Consider the following 18,109-nt stretch of genomic DNA (forward strand, 5'->3'; position numbering starts at 1 on the left):
CCACCTCAGATCCTAAGGGCCACATTTTCATTCTCCAGTTCGTCAGATTCTCAACGTATGAGGAGATAATTTGATCTCAGATGGCACCTTCCTTCTGGAGGGAGGTGACATCAGCATTTCTCTCTGCTACGACCAAGAGTTCTGCAAAATAGACTCCACAGGAGGTCTTCCAGGCTGGCCCCTGCATGGACTCCACAGGAGGTCTTCCAGGCTGGCCCCTGCATGGACTCCACAGGAGGTCTTCCTGGCTGGCCCCTGCATGTCCCCTCCCTCAGCAGTCTCCACAGTCCGACTGCTTGCCCCATGCTCACTGGACTCCTGTGTTGGAAGTGAGTCTGGACACGCATTCACATGGAAAAGCATACACACGTGTGTCTGCTCCTCCTTCTTTAGGCCACCAAGGCATCTGTTAGGGGGCTCACTGTCTGAAATAGACAGGCCCAGACCTACTGCTGGAAACAAACGCCATGGGAGAAATTAAAACCAGCCAGACTGTGTGCTGGTGTACACACGATGTATTCAAGGAAAACAGCGGAAACCCAGCCAGACTGTGCGCTGGTGCACACACGATGTATTCAATGAAACCAAGCTGATGTTTATCCTCAGACAGACTGTGCGCTGGTGCACACACGATGTATTCAATGAAACCAAGCTGATGTTTATCCTCAGACAGACTTGTTTCCAGTGCCCCGTCATCACACTGGAAGACAGGAGGAGGTGGTGATTCCAGCCAGCGCCATCCTGGTTCCAGATGCTCTCAGGTGAGTTTGATTCATGCAGCAGTCTGCCAAGTTACTATTACTTTCCTTTCTTCAAAGAAGGAAACTGGGCGTGCATGAGAACAGAGGCTTGCGCACATGGACACATCTGGAAAGTTGGTCCAGGACCCTAGTGGTGCCTCAGACCAGCAATCTCAGAGACTGCCCAGGCCAGCACTTGGAGGGTGGTATAGAAATCCCAGCTGGGTGACCCTGGTGACGCCCAGAGCAGTATGGATGTTTCCTGGACACGAGGGACCTATGGAAAGGTTCCCTAGATCTAAGAGGGTCCAGATTTACCTGTGAAGAAGTGGGGCTCTGGCACTGTTCTAAGCAACTTCATAGAGAGGACACACAGCACATGTGTGAAGACAGGGCACACGGCACGTGTGTGTAGACAGGGCACACGGCACATGTGTGTAGACAGGGCACACGGCACATGTATGTAGACAGGGCACACGGCACGTGTGTGTAGTGAGGACACACGCCACGTGTGTGTAGAGAGGACACACGGCACGTGTGTGTAGAGAGGGTACATGGCACATGAGTGTCGTGAGGACACACGGCACGTGTGTGTAGAGAGGACACACGGCACGTGTGTGTAGTGAGGACACACGGCACATGAGTGTAGTGAGGACACACGGCACGTGTGTGTAGAGAGGACACATGACATATGAGTGTCTGGAGGAAACTTACCAATCCAACTTTACATACTTACTTGGCAGGGGACCCCATGATCACGAAGGGTGAGCTTATACATTGCACTCTGGATTTCGTGACCCCTGTGATTTCGCCAAATGTGAAAAACTTGCCTGCCTAGTTTGTGGTAGTGGGGCTCTACATTCATGTTCTTTCCTTCTTAAAAACATTTTTTTAATTTAAAACATAAATAAATAAAATCCCCACAGTTGCCAGCCTACTCCAGGCCCTGGACGTCCCTGGGTTTTGAAGGCTATGAGCATCGTCCATGCAGCTGGTACAAGAAGGACATGGGACAGACAAGTGACTTGTGCTTCAGGGACTGAAGTCAGGGAGGCTGGGAGCTGGGAATCAGCTCCTGGTCAAGGTCTCCTTGTGTCACAACCACCCACATTCCTAATCTGTGTTTCTGGACCTTTCCAAAGATCCTAGAGACAGTGCCTGAGGAACTCAGCCATCCTGCAGGCAGAACTCAGCCTAGATGAGGAAACTATATAGAGAGAGGCCCAGAGAATGCAGGGAGAGCCAAGAAAGGAATTTCCAGGTGGCAGCCTGGAGGTGGGCAGCAGTTGGCACCTCATACCAGGGCCAAGGGGCTCTAATCTAGATGTGGCCTATAAATTTAGTCCTATGTCTCTGATAGTCAACATGTCCCTTCTTGGGAAGATGGTTTTTCATTTTCCTCAGTAGACCATTATCTGATGCTTTGCAAAATTTGAAAAAACAATGAAAATGACTCTAATTATAGGAGTGACCTTTTCAACACACTTCCACTGAGGAGCAGATGGTGGAAATCCAAAGCAAAACGTCAGAGTGGAGTTAGGTTCGGACCAGAGGAGGCCAAGCTATGAGATGGCCCTTCTACTCAAGGGGAGCCCCCAGTTCCTCCCCTTGGGTGACCCAGGCAAAGGAAGTTTCCATCAAGACATGCCTGACTCAACCTCTCCCGAGCAAACCAGACACCAGCCACCAAACTGCTAGCACAGAGTTTCCGTAGCGAGCCACTTCCAGGAAAGCCCGTAAAGCCTTTACTGTAAATTCAATAAACTGGATTTTGAACGTGGGGGGTGCTGGGAGAGCCCAGGGCAATGCCACCACCTCTATCCTCCCTTCTCTTGTCACACACGGGAGACAAAAAAGCAGTCCACCCTTCTCCCGCCGTCAAGACCTCAACCTGTTCCCCAAGTCATCTCAACACATGCCCCTCCCCGGCCCAGGCCACCAGACCAAGTCTAGCCAGGCACTAGACTGTCCTGCCATTGCTCTGCCACCGCTAGTGGGGAAAGCCAAGCCTCACACCCTTCCAGCCCACCAGTGCTCAGGGACAGTTCCTATGCTGGTGTTTCAAAGAACATTAGCCACCTGGTTCAGAAAAAAAAGAAATGTACCCCCAAACCATTCAGTCCACATCAAGAACTTTAGCCCAAGGGAGAATGGCCACAGCGTTCCCTCTGTCCTGGTCAAAAACCTCCCTTCACTCAGTCGTCCGACATTTACCATGATCCACACTCCAAATCCCTCGCTCTTGACCCTGACTTTGAGACCCTGATTTTTACATACACACACACACACACACACACACACACGCACGCATGCACACACACATGCACGCATGCACACACACGCACGCACACACACGCACGCGTGCACACACACACATGTACACACACACATGCACTCACGCACGCATGCACACATGCCTCCCATCTGTCGTCACAGGGCTGGGCCTGCAGGAGTCACAAAGTGTCCGATGTAAGCACCTCAGCATGAACTGTGTGGGGACATCAGAAAGAGCAGGCCTTGGGTGTCCAGAATCAGCTTTTGTCTGACTCCACCCAGTCAAGGTGCGTATCTCTGGAAAAGTCAAGGCAGATTGTGTGCTGGGGAATGAGGCAGGTGGCCTGTGTGGAAAGGAACGGTTTTACCAGCACAGCAAGGAAATGGGCTTTGATAGCAGAATGAGAGCCCTCCAAAGTTTTGAAGCAGAAAGCACTGAGACGTCAGAGCTCATCCACCTCAGCACTAGCATTGTGAGGTGAAAAACTCCTGCCTGAAGAGGTGAAGAGACGCTCACAGGCACTCCTTCACTCCGTGGTACCGCCAAGAAGCCTGTCAAGGGCCAGCTCTGCCAAGGTTAGGGGATCCCATGAGATCATATACTAAAACTGTGTATCACACTGCCCAAGGGAGGGGAGAGGAGAGGGAGAGACAGAGAGTGGGAGAAGGAGGGAGGGAAGGGAGGGGAGAGCTGGGAGGCCCGGGTGAGCACCTGGGATATCCAGCCAGGTGTCTTGACTTGCTCAGTGCTGCACCACAGGCAGACTCCCAGCAGGCTCCACAAGCCTGACCCTATAGGAACTGGCAAAAAAAAAAAAAGGAAAAAAAATGCAACAGAAAACAAAACAAAACAAAAAACCCTTTTGCTCCTTGTGGGGTAGAGTTTCACATTCCTTCCCTGCCTCTGCTGGAGGACCACAGTGTCCTCAGCAGCAATGCGAGCCTGTCTAGAAGACATCCCATCCCACTTAGACAGTGGACGTTCTCCAGATATTTTTTAAAAACTGCTTTTTTGGGGGGAAACGGTTTTCCTCCAGCCCCAGCCCGAGGACAAACCAGGCAGTATTCGCAGTTGGAGAACACAGGGCCAGCATGTGTAGAGTATAGCATACATCTGCCGGCAGGCCTGAAGGGCACCCATCTGCCTGTACTTTTCCATGAAGAGGAGGGAGGGGTCGGCACGAGACTGGCTTGCCCAGGGAGGCTGCCTGGTGGCCTGGCATTCTGGGGGTTTTTCCAGCCAGATCTGGGCAAGTTACTGGAACCTGACTGAGCTGTGGCCAAAGTCCCTGATAGGTGTAGGAGCACGGGCAGCTCTGGTCATACAGTGCTCCTGGACGCCCTGCTCCCCAGGTCAGCATCCTCTCCCTGAGGGAGCTGTGTGGTATCCTGCCCATCTTGTGCAGATCGTAAATACACTGAGTGCTGGGTCCGGTTAGCCTCTTCTGTGCCCAAATGTCATCCTCTGTGCTTGGGTTCAGCCCAGACACAGAGCCTCGCTGAGAAAGTGAACTCCTGCCCCAAACAGAACAGGATGTTAGCTAGCGTAGAGACAACATGGCTTCATGAAGAAGCAGCTAAACATATGATATGGAATTTGACATGCTCACACTAGGTGACTCTATCACCTTCTAGTTTCTGAACCTCGGCAAGCCACAGGATGGTGTGTCGGATCCATCCATATAATGAAAGTAGATATAAAGCCAGCAGTTTATCCTGGCTATGAACAGCCAGAGTCCCCAGGCCTCACCCCACCCTGACTTGTGAAGGCACAACGGAGGATGAAGATTCAAGAGGTACCCAGAGCATCACCCAAAGGACCAGTCCCCACCCTGTGAACTGCATGGGACAGCTGCCCTTTGACAGCCATATATGCAGAGGCAAAAAAGGTCCTAGCACAGTCTGCTCCAGGAGAACTCAGAAACTGGGAGCTCTGAGGAAGCCACTGGGGCTCAGGAGCAGTCTCCGAGGAGCAAGCTAGACCTGTGCCCTGGACGGGCCCCAAGTTCCTGTTGGACTAAGCAGCCAAAGCAGTCAGCCACTTTCCACCCTCCTTTCCACCAGCGCCTGCCTCTTCCTGCAAAACCTTGGAATAAAACCATCACATGATACAATGTTTCCTTAAGTGCTGGTTGACTGGACAATGTGTGCAGTATAACCATTCCAAGTGTGCTATTAAATATAAGGGTTGGTTAATGGCTGCGAGGCCGTATTTCCAGGTTATCAGCGATGCTTTGGAGAGTCAGACTAAAACAAATAGATCCTCCTGGGTGCTTTTCTGTGCTGTCCAAAAGAGCAGATATAAGTTTCATATCCGCGAAACATGGTCATTTTTAATCTCACCTCTGGCCTTTTAACACACACATGGGACCATACCCTTTTCTGATTACATATCATCAATTGCTCCTCGTGACACAGAGAATAAAACTGCAAGGCCCTTTCAAGGCCTGGAGAAGTTCCAGATCCCCCTCCCCCGCCAGCTGCACCTCATCTTTCTAGACATCACCCCCCCAGCTCCTACCGCAAAGCCACCCTCTGGATGTAGAACATTGTTCCCAACACTTGCAGCTGTGTGACCTTAAGCAGGTTTCTTAACTTCTCTGTGCCTTGGTTGCCAATGGTGGAAGGAGAAAGACCACATAACAGGAGACACTTGTGAGGCCCGTACCTGGAACACTGTCTTCACCACCGTGGCTTTCCCGCCGCTTTGTCCGCAGAGCACAGGCGTCACTTCACTCTTACCTGGGAGATTTCTTACCCATCGGGCTGCAGTTCATTTAATTTTGTTAGGTTTTTTTTTCTTCTTATAGATACATATATGTTTATTTATTCCCAGTGTATCCATCTTCCTATCACTACCCAGTGAGCCGGCTCTGAGTGCAAGGCCTATTGTGTTGTCCTGGGGAGCCCGCTTTGAGAGCAGCTGGCAGCCGCAGAGCACCGTGTCTGCTCAACCATACGAGTCTGTCTCACACAGCTGAAGGCAGGAAATCCACGATCGAGATACTGATCTGCTAAGCGAAGGCCAGGTGTCTTCGCAGTGGCACACTGAAGCCTTCTCGCTGCCCCTCCACATGACAGAGGGGGTGTTGGTGCCTTCCTCTGTTTATACAAGAAGAGACTCCACCCTGTAACCCCATCTAAACCTAGTTACCTCTCTAAGGCCACACCACCAAATACTTCCTATCTCAGTGGGGGCTAGGGTTTCCGCATGTGACCATGAGGGACAGAGGTGTGAAGGCTGGAGAATTGATTATGGATGACTCATAAGCTCTATCCTTAAGTCCGTTTAAGTAGCTGTGTCTTTTTAAGAACTTCTCCATTTCATCTGTGCTATCTAATCTGCTGGTACACCAGTATAATCTGATAATCTTTATACGCTTTCCCATCGCTGTGGAGTCTGTAGTGATGTCTCCTCTTTAGCTCAGGGCTTTAGAAACATGACTCTTCCTTTCCACAGCTAAAAGAATTTTTTATAAAATCCAGTTTTTAGTTTCATTCTTTTTTTCATAGTTCCTTTTCCATTTGCTGTTTCCCCCATCCCACTCTGCCCCTCCCTATTCTGCCCTGTCCCACCCCATCTACTGGTAGTCTTTCCTTCCTCTTGGTCCCTTTGGCTAGACTGCTCTTTTCTTTCTCTAGGCAGGTGAAGTTTTGGATTTGAGATTTATTGCCCTTAAAACTCTATGTTTACAGGTATAATGTCACTCAGCTGTTGCTTTCACCACACCCTGTGAGACTGGCTATGTTGTGATTTTTGTCTTCCTTCATTTCATAGTATTCCTAATGCCTTTGTGGTCTCGTCTCTGACTTAGAAGTCATTGATGAATATGTTGTTTAATTTCTTATTATTTCCGAGTTTCTCATATTTGCTCCTAATATTGACTTGTAATTTAATTCCATTGTGGTCAGAAAACAGATTTTTTTATGTATGACTTTAATCTCCTTAAGCCTATTAAAGCTTAATTCTGGCCTAAGCACTCCTTCTGGAGAATCTCCATGTGCACTTGGGAGGATGTAGCTCAGCTGTTGCACGGAGTGTCCTGTGGAAGCCCGTCAGGGAGATGGTTCATAACCATCTGCAGATATTCCTTTCCCTGTTTGTCTGTCTACTTGTTCTACCTATTACTGAAAGAGTGGTACTGGGGGCTGGGTTAATGGTCCAGTGGGTAAGAATGCTTTCTGTTCAAGCATGAGGACCTGAGTTCTGATACCAGCAGCCATGTAAAAAACAGGCCAGGTGGCACACACGTCACCCTAACACAGTCACCCTGCCAGGCACAGAAGGAAGGATCACTGGGGCTCGCTGGCTTCCAGCCAAGCCAGCCCAGCTCCACATTCACTGAGAGATCCTGCCTCAGGGGTAACACAGAGAGTGCTCAGACAGGACACCTGGTGTTGTCCTCTGGTCTCTGCACAGCTGCACACACACATGTGCACATACAACAACAATATTCACACACACACAAGAAACTGTGATGTTGACGTTTCCAACTATTGATGTTGAATTACTGAATTCTTCATTTAATTTTGTTAGTTTTTTCTTCTTATAGGATACATAAATGTTTATTTCTTCCCAGTGTATCCTTCTTCCCATCACTATAAAATGTCTTTTTCTCTAGTAACACTTTTTACCTTGATGCCTGTTTCATCTGATGCTGACACAGCTATTTCGGCTTTTATTGCTTACTAAACAGTGAATTCTTTGCTGTCCTTCCTCTTAGAACTTACGATGTCGTTGAATCTAATATTTGTCTTTTATAAGCAGTAGATATTTGGATTGCTTCTAGGCTATTTTCTGGTCCCTGCTTTGATTAGTATTTTAATCCATTCCCACCTCATTCAACTACGAATATGGTAAACCTGACACGTACCATTGCCTGTCTTCTGTGTATCATTCCTCTCTTCCTCTGTTACTGGCATCTTTCGTGTCAAGTAGACATTTCCTTCTTTAATTACAAGAATGAATTCCCTGCACTCAGTATTGTGCTAGATACAGACAATTTCTTCCAGTCATCTTCATACACTGTAAAGCTCTCCACGGTTTGGTAGCCATTGCTTCAAGCCGAGCTTGCCTTGCAAGTCTGTAATTCTAGCACTGAGGAGCTGAAGCAGGAGGATCAGGGGTTCACACTCAGCTCCGTGGTGAGTCCAGGGCTAGCCTGGGCTACAGGAGACCCTGTCTCAAAAAAAAATTAAATAAATAAAAATAAAATGACTATTGTTTTATAAATTTTCTTTCAAAAGCAGATGGGGGGGGAGTCACAAACAGAAACCCACTCAGGCTGCCGTTCCGTTCGCCTGTTGGCTGCTCTTCACAATGAAGGGTTTCTTCTCCACATGGAGTCAGAACATGGCCAGGCACCCTTCCTGCAACCCAATGAACTCTCGTTAGTTTTTCTTGCAGAACAATTTTTACACTAAGTCATTTTTCATTAATTTTTGTTTATCTTGGTGTTTGAAGTTCTCGATAGCTTTTTAAACAATGCTGCACTTCATATACAGTTCTCTCTTGACAGCCTCATTCTCTCAGCAGTTTGTCAATCTCACCGCCTTCTGCTGTCAAGGGTTCCTAATGACTTCATCTTAGGGAGGAACTCCCACGTGTGCTGAGCAGGGTTTTGTTGCTACTTTCAACATTCTCCCTTTATCTTTGACTTTTAAGTGTTGTGATTATGATACATGTAAATCCTTTTAGATTGTCCTAATTGGAGTACATTTTCCTAATTCTTAATTCTCCTGCCAGTATCTTTAAGTACATTGGTATGCCTAATAAAGACAGACAAATCATTGAGGTTCTGCTTATTTATTTATTTATTTATTTATCTATTTATTTATTTATTACTTATTTGTGTTTCTGAGGCTAGAAAATTGTAACTCACCTGTCTGTCTGACTTGTCTGGCTATCTGTTTGTTTTGACACAGGATGTAGCCTTGGCTGTCCTGGAACTCACTATGTTAAACCGGGCTGGCCTAGAGATCAGTGTTCCTCTGCCCCCTTAACATTGGGATTAGGTGGATGCTCCTGCATCCTGGTCCAACTCACCTCTCTTTGAGTCAGCTGATTTTTCTGTCTGCTCAAACCTATTCTGAGTCTAAGCCAGGGTCCACAGCAGTTACTGAACTTTGCAATTCCAGACTGTCTGTTTGTATCTCTTCATAACTTTTGCCTTCTGTTTGATGCTCTCTTTGGTGAGACATGGTTGCCACATTTAACCTTAATATCGGGCCAGAGTTTTCTATTCTTCGTTGAAGGCACTCATAAAAGACAATTTAAAGTCTTTGTCTAATAAATCCAACATATATGCTTCCCCTCTTAGGAACGTTTAATCTGATTTTTTTTTCTGTGAATACAACAAGACAGCATGTTTGTGTGTCTTCTAACTTTTGGTTGAAAACTGAGTATGTGTTTTAAGTGCCCCTTCTCCCAGCCACACTGCCCGCTGCTGTGCTGCCTGCTGCCAGGGGTGTCTGTTTAGTACCATAAGGGGCTCTGCTTGCTTCCCGAGGTAATTCTGTGAACTCTGTAATCTTTGTCACAGGCAGTCTCTGAACTGACGATGTGACCACTCCATGGTATGGTTAAGGGGAAGGGTTTTGCTGTAGATGTGAGAGAAAGGACAGGCAGAGGCCTCTGGAAGAGTCCATAGCAGAGAGCATTTGATTGAACATGGCCAGCAGACTGGACCTGACCATGAGCAGAGCAGGGGTGAGGTGGGGACATAGAGAAGGAGAGCACCAGAGACAGGGGAGTGGGTAAGAGGAAGGCAAAGAGAGGTGAAGAAAAAGATGAGCACGTTCAGAATAGCAGGGCTATAAGAGGAATGGGCAGCTGTGGGAGGAAGCCCGTGAGCTGAGAAAGTTTGGGGTAGGGAGGAAGTGACAAGAGCTAGAGGCTAGCTCGGACTTTGAAATATTTAACAGGTAGTTGTGATGACGAGGGAGCCTGGAGCCGGCATGCACTGTGGCCAATAGCACCAGATAGTCATTTGTCCCCTCTGCCCTGTGGAATTTGGAGAAATGGAGCTTCTTTTGGACCTGACAGTTTCTACCTAGCTAGCTTATTAGGCAGGCATTTTTACTTAAATATTACATTTATATTAATAGCTTGAAGTTTTTATACAATGAGTTTTGGTCATATCTACCCCTCCCTCTTCTCCCTAATTCCTCCCAGATCTTCCCTCCACTTCCCACACCCTCCCAACTTCAAATATCCCTGTTTTGGTTTCATTTATTTATTTTTATGTGTATAGGTGTTTGCCTGCATGTATGTCTGGGTACCATGTAGGTACCTGATGCCAAAGAGGCCAGAGAAGTCACTGCACCCCCTAGTACTGAACATACAGACAGTTGTGAACTGCCGTGTTGGCACTGAGAATTGATCCTGGATCCTCTGGGAGAGCAACCAGTGCTCTTAACCACTAAGCTATCTCTCTAACCCCTTTCTTGTTTTGTTTATCAAGATAACCTAGAGTGTACTGTTCAAATACTCATGGGTGTGGGGCCATCCACTGGTGCTAGGCTGGTCTACAAGGTGCCACATCCTTAAAGAAAACTGTCTCTCCATGCTGTAAGAAGACTACTTGTTCATTTCCCAGCTGCTCAGACTCCCATAATCACACAGAAACCATATTATTTAAATTACTGCTTGGCCCATTAGCTCTAGCTTCTTTTTGGCTAACATTTATATCTTAGTTTAACCATTTCTAGTAATCTATGTATTGCCACATGGATGTGCTTACTGGGTAAAGTTCCCAGCATCTGTCTCTGGAGGGCCTACATGGCTTCTCCTCACTCTACCCTCTTTCTCCCAGCATTCAGTTTAGTTTTTCCTGCCTATTTAGGTTCTGCCCTATCAGTAGGCCAAGGAAGTTTTCCTTATTAACCAATGATATTCACAACATACAGAGGGGAATCCCATATCACTTCCCCTTTTCTATTTAAATAAAAAAGGAAGGTTTTAACTTTAACATAGTAAAATTACATGTAACAAAACAGTTATCCAGCAATAATTACAGTTACAATATTTATATCTACTTTATCTTTTATCACAACTAAGGAAAACTATAACTATCAATTCTTCAACTCCATCAAAAACTGCAGAAGGATATAATATTACCAAAGAAAACAGAAAGTGCATTGTAAGCAAGTTCCAAAACTCTAGAAATGACGGAGACATCTTGCTGTGTGGACAGTCACCCAAAGTAGCCATCAACTTAGACAGAAAATTCTTTAGATTGCCTTGTAGTCAAAGACCTTCTATCCCTGGCCATGCATGCGCTCCATCAACTCCAGGGCATGTCTCCTTCAGTATGCTGGCAGTTCACAACTCTGTCTTCACGTTTATTCCTTGAGACACCACCTCAGCAGCAGCTGGAGGTGGCGAGAGGCCATGACCTTCCTGGGGCTTTCCAGAGCATATGCACAGCCTTCTGGATCCACAAGAACAGGTAATAGCACAGCAAAGGCCCCTATGGACATCTCATTCTGAGATCTTTGGCCCACTTCTTACCCAGGAGAATAACTTTCTCACGCGGCTTGATGTGAAATGATTACAGTGCCCTGTCTTAGGAATAAGACCTAGGAATGCGTCCCTCCCAACTGAGTGAAACAAAGATAAATCAGAGGATAGAGAGCTTTGTCGTGGAGTCAGATAGTGACAGTGCTCTGGGGATAGGGCTTTAGAGGAACTGCACGCTCCCTCCTGCGGCGGCTAGACTGGAGAGCTGGCTTTCACAAGCATCAGACTTCCAAGGATATTCACTGGCTTCAAGGCATGGTGGTTTGTTTTAATTATCAACTTGACCCAAACTAGAATTGACCAGAAAAAGGGTCGCAGCAAGGGATTGTCTACATTGGGTTGGACTGTGGACATTGTCTTGATTAAGCTAGTTGATGTGGAAAGACCTAAGCCCACTGCGAGCAGCACCATCCCCTAGGCAAGGAGTCCTGAGCTATGTAAGAGTGGAGAAATTGTGTGAGCATAAATAACCAAGCAGGAAAGTGTGTACAAATTCATGTCCCACTACTCTTGACTAGATGGGATGTGACTGACTGTTTTATGTTCCTGGTGCCTTGGCTTCTGCACTATTGTGGGTTATAACCCAGAATTACAAGCTAAAAGAAGCCCCTCTCCACTATTCTGGGTTTTATTGGGAAAATTTATCACAGCAACGGAAAAGAAACTAAAACATAAGGCTGCCCTAGAGTTGGACAAGGGGCATGGGAGCGGGACAGATAAACACAGCACAGAATTTGTTGTCTTGCCAAGTTTTGGCCATTTTTCTCCAGGAAACATTTCTCAAACTGGTCAAGCCTTTGGTTAATTTATAGAGTTCTGAAAACAACAATTTTATCCATTTTTGCCAGGACTCTGTATTCTTTGAGATAAATAAATGAGTTCCAAGGGTCCTCTTCCTCCAACATTCCTTAGAGAACCCTCCCCTGTAAAAGTGTGAAGATGTGTCCCCTGTAAGAGTGTGAACGTGTGTCCCCTATAATGGTGTGATGGTGTGAAGGTGTGTCCCCTGTAGGGGTGTGAAGGTGTGTCCTCTGTGTCTTGCAGATTCTCTCTAAAAATAGAGCTTCTGGCCGGGCGGTGGTTACACATGCCTTTAATCCCAGCACTATGGAGGCAGAGGCAGGTGGATCTCTGTGAGTTCAAGGTCAGCCTGGTCAACAATAATTAATTACAGGACAGGTTCCAAAGCTACCAAAAAACCCTGTGTCAAAAATCCAAAAGAAAAAATAAGAAAGAAAGAAAGAAAGAAAGAAAGAAAGAAAGAAAGAAAGAAAGAAAGAAAGAGGAAGGAAGGAAGGAAGGAAGGAAGGAAGGAAGGAAGGAAGGAAGGGAGGAAGGAAGAAATAGACTTCTTAACTGGTTTTGTGACGGGCCACTTTAATCCCAGCACTGAGAGGCAGATACAGATAGATCTCTGTGAGTCCCAGACTACCTAGGGCTACATAGTGAGACCCGATGGGGGAGGGGAGACGCTCTTAAAATATGAAGATCATTAAAACCTTCCTTCAAAGATCATTGTTAAGTTGGCTCTCAGTTAATAAATTATAAATTAGTAAATAAAAAGCCCACAAAGTTTTTAAAGAATTTCACTGTCTTGGGTTAGAGGTGAGAGACGATACAAAGTTAAGACAACTTGGGAACCAAACTTCACCACGCAAACAGTAGGGTGGGACAGCCACTCAGCTGAAAACAAGAGATTTTGTTTGTTAAAAGTGTGGTGTCAGAAAACATAAACAACTTCTGAGAAAACTGAACCCAGCCCTTGCAATACCCAAGAGCCTGGATAAACTTCAGAATGACCATGGTTCAGTGACTCTTGTGTGTGTTATTGCACTCCCTGTTAACTGAAGGTTCTAGGGCTTGTGTCTTCCCCTGGGGAATTTGCACAATTCATTCTCCCATTCTTCCATGTCTTTCTTCAGTGCCGCCTTCCTGATAAGACACGCTCCACTTGAACTATCACCCTCTTCATCCCCTTCTCTTCCATCTTCCTTTCCGGCATGCCTTTAATCTAGCCAACAATCCCATTGCTGACCTGTGGTCTGTCTCTCGGAAGAACATAAGCCAGCAGAAGAAATGGTGATTTTTGTCTTTCTCAGCCCCTGTTATGCAGTGCAAAGTTGGGCTTAATCTGTTTTCATGCAATAGTGACTTCTAGATCTTTCCAGTTCCTATCATGACAGGTCGTGACTGTTGCCGAGTGAACAAACACATCAATACCTCGTTCTCTAGCTGCTTTGCTTGACAGTGGTGATGAGGCCGATACATCTTCACATTTTCTCATCGTCAGTGGTCCTCCTCTCTGAAGCCTTTCTCCATCAACTCTTGGACATGAGTTACAGGAGCTCTATGTGTGTAACATGAACTGACCTTTCGCAAGTAGATATACAGCCCGAATTCTTTCTCTCGGCATGTCACTCATCTTTAAGATCTCTAATAAACAGAGTCCTTTACCTTAATATGATTAGTATGTCTGTAAATTCTTTCTGTGTCTTGAAGGTATTCTCCAGCTGGGGCATTGATGCTGGGGAAGGGGGGCGGTGTCCTGTCTGTAAGCAAATGAACATATTTTAGACTTACTTAGTTGACCACAAAAGGATCAGCATATTAAATTCAAGGTATTTTAAATAAACTTGGGGCCCCTCCTGGAGAGACAAGCCCACCCACTCCCAGACCCAGGGCCCCCTCACTGTCATGGAGCCCTTTCCCCCTCCTGCCCTCTAGCAACTGGATGAGAGATTCAATCATCAATCACCTCTAAAGCTGTCAGCTGGGCTAGGGATGGGGAGGAAAGCCCAAGGGAAGGGGCTGATACTGAGAAATACCAACCAGCAGGAAGACCCCTCCACCATCAGGGGAATGCGAGCAAGTCCCAGCAGAGGACTTGGGGGGTTGAAATCTTAGCAGAGCAGGTGACAATAATGGGGGAGGGGAAAGGCTGAAACAGAGAAGGTGGCATTTTGAAGAAAGGAACACCCTCAGATGAGTCCCCTGAGAGCAGGGCACTAAGGTGACTTGTGCCTCTGAGAAAAGAACATTTTTGCCACCTGAGCCTCTGCATAGGCTCCCAAGAAAGAGGGGAGTTGGGGAAAGGGGAAAGAGACAAAAGGCCTATGCGGGGCTGGGAGCTGGCTGAAATCACAATCTCTCTCTCTCCAATCACAGGCTTCCTGAGTCCACCTCAGCTTCATGACCCAAGGTAACATTTTTTTTCTATGTGGAAGAAAAGAGGAGGGATTTTGAATCATGGGAGGCAGAAGGTTCCTCTGCCCATCATGCTGAGATCAGCCAGGCTCTCTGCGCATGACCTGCTGTGATTTCTGAGCCCTGAGAGTCTCCCCCACCCCCACGCTGACGGGAATGTTTGATTGACTCTCCCTTGAAGTGTTCACACTTTGCCTCCAGTGAATATTTGACTTTGAAACTTCCCATCATCTTTGGTGGGAACAGAAGCTACTGTGGGAGGCAGCTCTCATCAGCCTCCTTCTGAACCACGTATCCACCTCTGCCAGGAAGGGAGCCCGAAGCTGAGCACTGGACTGAGAGTCAACAGGCCTCACTCTGGTCCTGGCTCTTCCTTTAACTGACTTCATTGACCAGGCTGAATCCTTTACTTTTTAGCATGACCAGAAGCTGCCCCTGTTCTGAGATGAAGCACAAGTCATCAATGGGACTAGCCATCAGTCCAGAAACAGGTTTAGCCTCATCCCCTAACACAGTACAGACACAGTAAGAGTGGAGGATCACAAGGGAATACAAATCAGAAAAGAAGTCAAACTCTCACTATTTGTTGTTTACATAAGCAACCCAAAAAATTCCACCAAGGAACTTTTTCAACTTATGAACACCTTCAGAAATGTAACAGGATACAAGATTAACTCGAAAAAATTAGTAGCCCTCCTATACACAGCTGATAAATGGGCTGAGAAAGAAATCAGAGAATCTACACCCTTCACAATCGCCACAAATAGCACAAAACATCTTGGAGTAACTCTGACCAAACAAGTGGAAGACTTGTATGACAAGAACTTTAAATCTTTGAAGAAAGAAATTGAAGAAGCCACCAAAAAATGGAAAGATCTCCCATGCTCTTGGGTAGATAGAATAAACATAGTAAAAATGGCAATCTTAGCAAAAGTAATCTACAGATTTAAGGCAATGCCCATCAAAAGCCCAGCAAAATTCTTCACAGACCTCAAAAGAACAGTACTCAACCTCAAATGGAAAAGCAAAAAAACCCAGAATAGCCAAAACAATTCTGTACAATAAAGGAATTTCTGAAGGCATCACAATCCCTGACTTCAAACTCTACTACAGAGCTACCATACTGAAAACAGTCTAGTATTGGCATAAAAACAGACAGGAAGACCAATGCAACTGAATCGAAAGCCCAGATATCAATCCATGCCTAGGAACACCTGATATTTGACAAAGAAGCAAAAAATATAAAACAAAGAAAGGAAAGCATATTCAACATATGGTGCTGGCATAACTGGATATCAACATGTAGAAGAATGAAAATAGACCCATATCTATCACCATGCACAAAACTCAAGACCAAATGGATCAAAGACCTCAACATAAAGCCAGCCACACTGAACCTCACAGAAGAGAATGTGGGAAATACACTTGAACGCATTGGCACAGAAGACCACTTCCTAAATATAACACCAGTAGCACAGACACTGAGAGAAATAATTAATAAATGGGACCTCCGAAACTGAAAAGCTTCTGTAAAGCAAAGGACATGGTCAACAAGACAAAATGACAGCCTACAGAATGGGAAAAGATCTTCACTAACCCCATATCAGACAGAGGTCTGATCTCCAAAATATGCAAAGAACTCAAGAAATTGGTCATCAAAATAACAAATAATCCAATTTTAAAAATGGAGTACAGACCTAAACAGAGAACTCTCAACAAAGGACTCTAAAATGGCTGAAAGACACTTAAGGAAATGTTCAACATCCTTAGTCATCAGAGAAATGCAAATCAAAACAACTCTGAGATTCCATCTTACACCTGTAAGAATGGCCAAGATCAAAAACACTGATGACTTGTGCTGGAGAAGTTGTGGGGTAAAGGGAACACTTCTGCATTGCTGGTGGGAGTGTGAACTGATACAGACCCTTTGGATATCAGTATGGCAATTTCTCAGATAATTAGGAAATAACCTACCTGAAGACCCAGCAATACCACTTTTGGGTATATACCCAAAAGATGTTCAATCACATCAAAGGACATGTGCTCAACTATGTTCATAACAACATTGTTTGTCATAACCAGAACCTGGAAACAACCTAAATGCCCCTTGGCTGAAGAATGAGTAAGGAAAACGTGGTACATTTACACAATGGCGTAGTACACAGCAGAGAAAAATGACATCTTAAAATTTGCAGGCAGATGGATAGAGCTAGAAAACATCATATTGAGTGAGGTAACCCAGACCCAAAAAGATAATTATCATATGTACTCACTCATAACTGGCTTTTAGACATAAAGAAAAGAAAAACCAGCCGACAATTCACAATCCCAGAGAACCTAGACAACAATGAGGACCCTAAGAGAGGCACATACATGGATCTAATCTACATGGGAAGTAGAAAAAGACAAGATCTCCTGAATAAATTGGGAGAGTGGGAGACCACGGGAGAGGGTAGAAGGGAAGGGAAGAGGAAGGGAGGGGAGGGGAGTGGAGAAAAATACATAGCTCAATAATAACTATAAAAATTAAAGAGAAAAAAGAGGGGGAGGAATCACAAACCATATCATAATGCAGATGGGGATTAGGCCAGGCGGTAGTGATTTGTACCTGTAATCACAGCACTCAGGAGATAGAGGCAGGCAGATCTCTGTGCGTTTGAAGCTAGCCTGGTCTACGGAGTGAGTTCCAGGACAGCCAGAGCTACACAGAGAAATGCTGTTGAAAAGGCAAAAAATAAAAAAAAGGCTTGCTTAGAATTCATGGATGTTCAGGGTTTGGTGGCTGCTTGGGACCACAGATCATCTGAGAAAGCCTAAGACTACCCATCTCTACGGGTGCCCTTGGCAGGCAGAGTTTGAGGTCTTGTGGGAATGACCCAGGGACTGGACATCCAGATGTTTGTACTGCAGTCAAGCAGAAACAATGCACCCTGGGAGACAGAGTTCTGAGCAGTACCCGTGGGAGTAAGAAAGGCCGTGATTCACACAAATGAGGAGGAGCCCGAGGGACAGTATGTGCTTGCAACGTGCAAAGAGTAGCGGGCGGTGATATTTGTTCTCAGGAAAGAAACCTAGGGCAGCCTATAGCGCTGGGACTTTAAGAACCGGGGAACCTGAAAGGTAGGAGGACAGGAAGCCCAGGAGAGGGGTTCTGAGCTGAAGCTGTAGGCCCCTCCCTAGAGCCCTGTAAAGCTAGGCACCCCAGGCTCAGAACCACCCCAAGACAGTTCAACAATGTTAACAAGAAGACAGTTTAGCCTCTACAACCCTGAGGCCTGAATGCAGAGAGCAGCAGCCTGGAGGTTGATGAAGCCCTTTCCCCTCTTCCACCCCCCCCCGCCCTCCCCAAATGCAGAGAGCAGCAGCCTGG

General features: G+C 46.2%; 1 long non-coding RNA gene and 1 pseudogene across 1 annotated transcript in view; one reads left to right on the forward strand and one right to left on the reverse strand.

Moving 5' to 3' along the window:
- Window positions 1–1,468: 1,468 nt before the first annotated feature.
- Window positions 1,469–1,616, forward strand: LOC126510883 (uncharacterized; annotated as a pseudogene).
- A 6,254-nt stretch (window positions 1,617–7,870) lies between these two features.
- LOC126510840 (uncharacterized) overlaps window positions 7,871–18,109 on the reverse strand; it is an 11,366-nt gene continuing 1,127 nt past the window's right edge. The window contains exons 2-4 of the long non-coding RNA XR_007594521.1: window positions 13,990–14,084; window positions 8,295–8,384; window positions 7,871–8,193 (exon numbers count right to left, since the gene is read on the reverse strand). This is a non-coding gene — a long non-coding RNA (uncharacterized lncRNA). The remainder of the gene's footprint in view (window positions 8,194–8,294; window positions 8,385–13,989; window positions 14,085–18,109) is intronic.

Source organism: Alexandromys fortis, unplaced genomic scaffold, assembly GCF_014885135.2.
Source record: "Alexandromys fortis isolate MF-2015 unplaced genomic scaffold, M_Fortis_MF-2015_v1.1 scaffold_78, whole genome shotgun sequence".
Classification (NCBI taxonomy): domain Eukaryota; kingdom Metazoa; phylum Chordata; class Mammalia; order Rodentia; family Cricetidae; genus Alexandromys; species Alexandromys fortis.